Below are 8,540 nucleotides of genomic sequence, written 5' to 3'. Positions count from 1 at the left end.
GGAGTAGAGTTGATTTCATGGGATCCTTATCACATGACTTTTTAGGAGTTAAGCGAGATCAGATTGTAATTGGAGAAATTGTTGGCCAAGGGCCATATTCATCCTAGTGTATCCCCATGAGGTGCACCAGTCATCTTTGTGAAGAAGAAAGATGGTTCATTGCATTTATGCATTGACTACTAGCGGTTGAATAAGGTGACAATGAAGAACCAATACCCTTTGCTGAGGATAAATAACTTGTTCAATCAAATGAAGGGTGTGTGAGTGTTCTCAAAGATTGATCTTAAGTTGGGATACCATCATCTTCGTATCTAGGAGGGTAACATTTATCAAGCTTTTTGTACATGATATGGGCATTATGAGTTCACAATTGTACCCTTTGGTTTAAGCAATGCACCATTTCTACTCATGAGTTTGACAAATAGTGTATTTTGCACATACCTTGATCAGTGTTTCATTGTATTATTGGATGACACATTGATCTATTCAAAGAATGTTGAGGAACATGAGGTCCATTTACGCTAGGTGTTGTAGTGCTTATGAGATCATCAATTGTACGACAACTTGGGTAAATGTAGATTCTTCCAGTCAGAGGTAAAATATTTGTAACATATCATCACTAGGGATGGTATTGTAGTGGATTTGGAGAAAATTTGAGCTATCATGGATTGGTCGATACCCACAGTCATCTCAAAGGTTTGTAGTTTCATGGGTTTGGTAGGTTATTATCGTCACTTCATGAAGGATTTCTCACATGTGCCTTATCCCATCACTTCTCTTTAGCGAAAAGGGAAGAAGTATGTTTGGTTAGACTAGTGTGAGAAAACATTTAATGCTCTTAAGGAGTTTTTGACTAGTGCACCAATCCTTATAGTGCCTGATCTTGTAGATTATTTCATAGTTTGCATAGATGCTTCCTTGGAAAGTGTGGGTGCAGTGTTGATGTAGAATGGTTGAGTAATTTTGTATGAGTCTAGAAAACTCAAGGACCATGAGCTTAACTAGCCCACTCATTATTTGGAACTTGCAACCATAGTGCATGCTCTTGTAAATTAGAGGCATTTCCTTTTGGGACACATGTTTGAGTTGCATAGCAATCATAGGAGCTTGCAATATATCTTTACTCAGCCAAACCTAAATGCACAATAGCATCGTTGGATAGAAGTATGTTTGGTTAGACTAGTGTGAGAAAACATTTAATGCTCTTAAGGAGTTTTTGACTAGTGCACCAATCCTTATAGTGCCTGATCTTGTAGATTATTTCATAGTTTGCACAGATGCTTCCTTGGAAAGTGTGGGTGCAGTGTTGATGTAGAATGGTTGAGTAATTTTGTATGAGTCTAGAAAACTCAAGGACCATGAGCTTAACTAGCCCACTCATGATTTGGAACTTGCAACCATAGTGCATGCTCTTGTAAATTAGAGGCATTTCCTTTTGGGACACATGTTTGAGTTGCATAGCAATCATAGGAGCTTGCAATATATCTTTACTCAGCCAAACCTAAATGCACAATAGCATCATTGGATAGAATTCCCATGTGAATATGACTCTGATGTTCACTACATTAAAGGGAAGAAGAATGTTGTCACGGATGCCTTGAGTAGGAGGTGACATGAGATATTAGTGTTGTCATTGAGAGTGGATTTGTGAGGTTTCATCTTGGAGACTTTGCCTAGTGACACTTGGTGTTAGGAGGTGAGGGTGGAGATTGAGTCTACATGTACCCTTGAGGGGAGGGTTTTAGGTTATTTACTTGAGTCTGATGGACTACTGTAACACTTGGGTCATATCTATGTACCCATGTCTAGTGATCTTTATACCTTGGTTTTTTCAGAGGCACATCATGCACAATATTTTGCACATCCTGGTGTCAAGAAGAGGCATGTCAATCTTAACTAGTTGTACTTTTGGGTAGGGATGAGGTGCAATGTTGCTGATTTTGTTGCTTGATGTCTCGAGTGCCAGCAAGTGAAGGCAGAGCTATGGGTCTTTTATAGTTTCATGTCATTCCATAGTGGAAATGGGATACAATATCTATTGATTTTGTCATTGGGTTACCTATGTCATCATGATGACATGATTGTATTATGGTAATAGTGGACAAGTTGTCCAAGGTAGCACCCTTTTCACCCATGAGAACATCCTACACAACTTCTTTTGTAGAAAATATTTTCTTAGAGGATATTGTTCATTTCCATGGGATCCCTCATTAGATTATTTTGGATAGAGATCTAGTGTTTACTTCAATACTATGGATGTCTCTTCAACATGCTTTGGGTACATAGCTCAATTTTAGTTCAGCTTATCACCTAAAGATCGATGGTCAAACTAAGAGAGTGAACCAAGTTCTAGATGATATGCTTCACATGTATGTTATGGATAGGTAGGTGAAGTGGGAGGATTATTTATATCTTGTTGAGTTTGCATACAACAATGGGTATCATAGTTCTCTTGGCATGTCACCTTTTCAGGCCTTGTACGATAGATTGTGTCGTACCCCATTAAGTTGGGATTGTTTAGAGGACCAAGTAATTCAGAGATTTTTTAGGATATGGAATAGTAGGTTGTTCATATTAGAGAGCATTTTCTTACTACTCAGGATAGGTATAGGAAGTATGCAGATGTCCATAGGTTGGATCATCACTTTTCTATTGGTGATAGGGTACTTTTGTGAGTGCATTTGAGGAAGAGCCCCATCCGTTATGGGAAAGGATCTAAGTTGGCACCACATTTTTTTGGACTATTTGAGATCCTTGAGAGGATTGGTCCTATTGCTTATTGATTAGTGTTTCTACTTAGCCTATTGCACATCCATGATGTTTTCCATGTTTCTATTTTGAGACAGTATATTCCTGATGTAACCCATGTTCTTGATTGGGATGCTTTGCAGGTGGAGGATAGGTAGCTTTCTTTGGAGCCCATTCTTATCCTTAAGCATTAGAGACTAACTTTGAGAGGTCAAGACATAAAGAAGGTAAGGGTCCAGTGGTACCCGAGTGATGAGACCTCTACTACTTGGGAAGATGCTTTACGGTTAAGAGATTTGTAGCCCTATCTTCTAGGAGTAAGCTTATGCTTAGTAGGGAAGGATGTAGTGCCTCTCATGTTTGTATTTTGTAACTTGTTTATTTTGATCCAAGAGATACTTGTTACTCATGATTTGTTTACATTTGAGATGACCTAAGGGTCGAATGTTATACCCTGATTTCAATATCATAGATGTTAGACTACTATGTTGTTTAATTTATCATATTTGCATGATGATGCCATTTTGAGATGAAAATATATTTTGTGATGATATCTAGTTATCCAATATTTAGACATATCTCTAATTATGTTATGTGTTTGATTTAATGTTATGACAATTTACTTCATTCTTTCTTTATTATGCTTTGTGCAAATGTGAGTGATGTAAATGGATTATTTCAGTATATGCAAATAAATGATTAAATTAGGTTATTTAATGCATTTATTTCTTTTTCTATGTTATTATATGCAATTGCACTTAATCATGTGTTTTAGTGTGCATGATTTATATCCCTGGTGGTGGCTCATGGAGTTAGTGATTCAGTTGTTCATATTTTACCAATGTCGTCCCTATATGGTTGACGTATCTGTAATTGTTTAAATTAAACCTTTCAATGATTTGATTTAATCTGGAATCATTTTCATTATGTGACCAGACCTGTGAGTGTGTCTATGGATTTAGAGGTTTGCATTGTCATGAAAGTTATTAAGGAATTTCTATAATTTTGGGTTTTTAGACTATAATTGATTTGATTTTTAATTTTTGGCAACTTTGCCTTAGATGAATTCCAATTACTTAGAATAGCCTATTTTCATTTGGGTTGATTATGGATCTAACCAGTTCATCTATTTATTTACTCTAATTGATTATTCACTTGAAAAGTGAATAAGTATAGAAAGAGGAATTGAATTCCTCACTTCTCACTTTTGGAAATTGAGAAATTGAGAGCTTTTTCCAAAATCTTCTTCTCGAGGATTATGTTTCTATTCGCTATGAGAGTTGTGGGCCTGGGATCTTCACGAGGTCAGTCTTGTTGGATCTAGCTCAGGGAGACCTTGCTTTGCCATGATTTCTGACAACTTCTGCGGGTTATTTATTTTATTATGTTGTTTCCTATTTCTACCCCTTTTGCTGTTAGGTAGGGCTCTCCCATTTTTTTGATTTAAATCTATTTCTAGTTATTCTTTTGGTACTTGTTTGTTAGGAGGCTAAGAACTAGTTTTCTATTCCATTTTGATTGTTGGGTCTACTTGGTTGGTTGGGTATAAATGTTTTCCCTATTTTTGGTATAAGCGTTTGGGGTTTCACACTGTTATGCTAGTCATTATTGCATATGGTGCTCAAACCAAAATTTTATTGGATTTTTGTGGCTTTTATGCCCTAAGATGAAATGGATTTTATTTTTGAAGTTGTCAAACTTTAGGGTTTTTACCTTGATTTGTGTGCCACCTAGTTTTCTTAGGGTTTCTTGGCAAGTTGTTGAATGTGGACTTGGATCATCTGTAGCATGACAACTAGATCATTGTTGCACTTTTATGTTGCATTGGGATGCATATTGCATCTGTCTTCCTGAGCTTATTTTTGGTTGATTTTTTTCTTGCTTGTGTTCTCATCCATCCCTTGCTTTATGATCTTCGTGATGGTGGTGCACCACACACAAGCACATGCATGTGCATTTATTAGGTGACTTGGGAGGCCCCTCACATTTTTATTTTGGTGGATTTATGTTCATTTGGGGTTGGGTTGGAAATATGCATGCCTATAGGTACTCATCGTGTGGTGATCATGGGTATGTAGGGTAAGGTGGTGGAGGAGCTTCTCTCATAACACATGTGGTGTCCCCAAGGGGGTGTACGTGTAGAAGTTTCTAATAAATGATAAGATAGAAAATTTATTGTTAGCCTCCCAATGGGTGGTGCCAAGGGGAATGATTAGTTACTCTATAACACATTAGCCTCCTCAGGGTGTACCAAGGGGAATGTTTGTTCTTGTGTTATAGCTTGGGTGATTCCAAGTTACCAACTCCCAACTAGAGTCCCTACATAGTTACCCATATAGTGTCTAACCAAGACCTTTTGTATTTGAATTGTCTCATGCTCTTGGTTTCAATCATCTTTACTATCTGGCATGAGTGTTAGCCATGGATGTGTAGGGCCCATTTGTCGTTGCACCAAAAGCCATGACTATTAGTGAACATGGAACACCACATAATTAACCACCTGTGGGCAAGGGAGCGCGTCGCATCACCCAACAATCTCCCCCTCGACGCGCATACCAGGTGCTTACGCGGGTCGGGAAGGCACCGGAGAGATTTGAACCCATGACCAAGCCAAAACCAGGCTCTGATACCAATTGTAGGGCCCATTTGCCATTGCACCAAAAGCCATGACTATTAGTGAACATGGAACACCACATAATTAACCACCTGTGGGCAGGGGAGCGCGTCGCATCACCCAATAGGATGTGTGTTTTATGTGAGTTTATGGTTGGATCATTTTCTCCATCATCACAGTAGGAGTGAAGTTATGGGTTCCACATGGTTGAGAGGCATAGCTCCGTTCACCACTACTGGGAACTGGTGAGATAGTCCATTATCCTAGTGTGACCATTGCTAGATGTTTTCACTTGGTACTTCGGGTGCTAGAGTATGCTTTCATTAGAATGCTTGGATATCATATTTAGATGATGTTAGTTTATTTGATGCATTCCTATATTGTGATGTTTAGCATATGATTAGATGATATGATTTTTTTTAGTTGGAGTATCTATTGCTTATTGGTTTAGCATGTTAGATTTCCTGTTCGTATGATGTTATTACATTTTAGTAGTGGTGTCCTCATAAGATAGCTCCAACTATCTATTTGGCAGTTTTGGATGTTATGCGTAGGGGATGGCTAGGACATTTGAGGTCTCATCATGCTATCATGGTTGGGAGGAATTGCACACTTAGTTTTGTTGTTTCAACTCATTATGATGTTTCTTTCAATTATTTTCCTTCACTAATATGTTTAGATGGTTAGATTCAGTTTCCATCTTTTAGTTATTACTATTTGAGTGTCTATGCCTCAATTGTGGATCCTGTACTCTTCATTGTGGAGGAATCATCTTTTCTATCTTTTTATTCCTTATTTTTCTGGTGTGTTTTTATGGTTCCTCACACGAGATTGTACTCCCTTGCATGAGATTGTGGAAGTTTTGTGTAGGGCCTTGTATTTCCTCGCATGGCTCTTGGCACTTCCTCACATGAACCTCAACATTAGTGCAGTGCATTTTGGTTTTTGGTCCTTGCATTTCCTTGTGATGGATGGTGTTTCCTCATGTAGCTTGGTGTACTTGCTCGAGCAAAGAGGTATGGTGTACTTGCTTGAGCGAAGAGGTACTTCCTTGCCAAGATTGTTAGTTGTAAATTCTCTCACACAAAAAATAGGGGGCATCTTCGTTGTTTTTCAGAGAACACAATTTGGACTTTTGAGTACCCTCTAGGAATGTTAGTGTTTCCTTGCTTCAATAGATCAAAGATTTTGTGTTTTAATGTCATCTTTGGTTTTTATTAGTCATGTCAATTTTACAATGGGGTTTGGAGATTTTGTTAGTGCTTGGATGTTTGGTGAGTCTTCTTTGTGATTTGTTTGATCCTCATATGTTGATTTTCATGTACATATATACTTGTATTAAAAAAAAAAATTTCTTGGCTTGTATTGAATCCTTGTTCCAAGGATCTCCTAGTGAGGCATTACAAAATGACTTCTATTCACATTGTTTTAAGTATTGTGGCTATGGAAGATTTACATTTGGAGTAGCTTGATATTAAAACAACCTTTCTTCATGGTGATTTGGATGAAGAGATACATATGGCACAACCATGGGAATTTGAGGTCAAAGGTAGTGAGCATTTAGTGTGTAGATTAAAGAAAAGTTTATATGGCTTAAAGCAAGCACCTCATTAATGGCATTTTAAATTTGACACTTTTGTGCACAAGAATGGTTACACTCAGTGCCATTCAAACCATTGTGTTTATTTTAAGAAGTTGGATAATTATAGCTACATTATATTATGTTTATATTTTGATGATATGCTTGTAGCTAGGTCTAACATGGATCACATTATGGGGTAAATGATACTTAGCAAATTCATTTACTATGAAGGATTTAAGGGCAACAAAAAAAATCCTTGGTATGAAGATTTGCATAGATAGGAAAAATAGAAAACTAACTTTATCTTAGGTTGATTATATTGAGAAGGTATTGCAATGTTTCTCTATGGAGAATGCTAAAGTTGTCAACACACCTTTACTTGGTCATTTAAAATTGACTAAAGAGATGTGTTTAAGGTTTATGGTTAGGTTGGGCCCTAAGTGGGGGTTTGGGGGAAGCAACCCCCAACATAGTTGTGGTTGATAGGTTTGGGGGCATAGCCCCATATAAATATTTTTGGGACTATTTTATCGATATTTTTGGGCCAACATGTTGCGACTAATTTTAACCCTAAAGCAAAAAAAATAATTGTATAAAATGGCTTAGGGTTAGAGATTTCATTATATATTATACAATAATACCTTCATGTGGTGGTATTGAGTTGTAAGGGATTACAGAGTGTAATCAGGTTGTAATCACTAGATAATAAAATATCAAACTCACTGTTGGTGGACGTAGCCTAGGGATTGGGTGAACCACATTAAATCTGTGTGTAGTGTTCTCTTTTGTGTGATTTATTATTTTATAATATTTCTTATATTTGTATGTAATTTTTATTTTTTTCTCTTTAAATCCTAACAATCTTGAAGGTAGTCTTCTAGTCATCCCCTTCTCTAATGTGAATATGATGGTACCCACTCTTTAGATCTATCTTTGTGAAATATGCAACACTGCTCAACTTGTCCATAATATCATCCATCTATGGAAATGGAAATATGTACTTGATTTTGGTCTTTTTGATAGCTCAAGAATCTATGCAAATTCTCCATTCTCTATTCTTCTTTGATGCTAATGATGCTAGTATAGTACATGGAATCAGACTCTCTCGAATCAACCCCTTTTGCAACAACTCATGCACTTATTTTTTCAACTTTTCACTTTCTATTGGTGTCATTCTATACGCTACCTTATTTAGAAAACTAGCCCCTAGAATCAAGTCCATCTGATTAACTGGTCTTTCTTATGGTGGTAATCCATTAGACACATTATCAAAAAACTAAAAATTCCTACAACAAACTTGCAACTTTTGCAGGCACCTCTTCTACTTCTTCTTTACCATCTTTTGGAATTACATCAAAACACATATGCTTACATCTCATACCCTCTAGGAACTTATTTCCATAAAAAAAACATACTCTATCAATAATACATGCCTTTTCATTTGTGTCATTCAAATGGCTTCAACTTATGTTTCACTTCATCTTTTATCAGACTGTAGGTATTTACACACCCATCATGTATAACATCTCTATCAAACTACTTCATCCTACCTAGCAACATATGACATATGTCCATAAGTATGATATCACACAACAA

Source organism: Cupressus sempervirens, chromosome 9 (assembly GCF_028749045.1).
Source record: "Cupressus sempervirens isolate cs-2001-9-10 chromosome 9, ASM2874904v1, whole genome shotgun sequence".
NCBI lineage: Eukaryota > Viridiplantae > Streptophyta > Pinopsida > Cupressales > Cupressaceae > Cupressus > Cupressus sempervirens.
Note: the sequence above shows the minus strand (reverse complement) of the source record.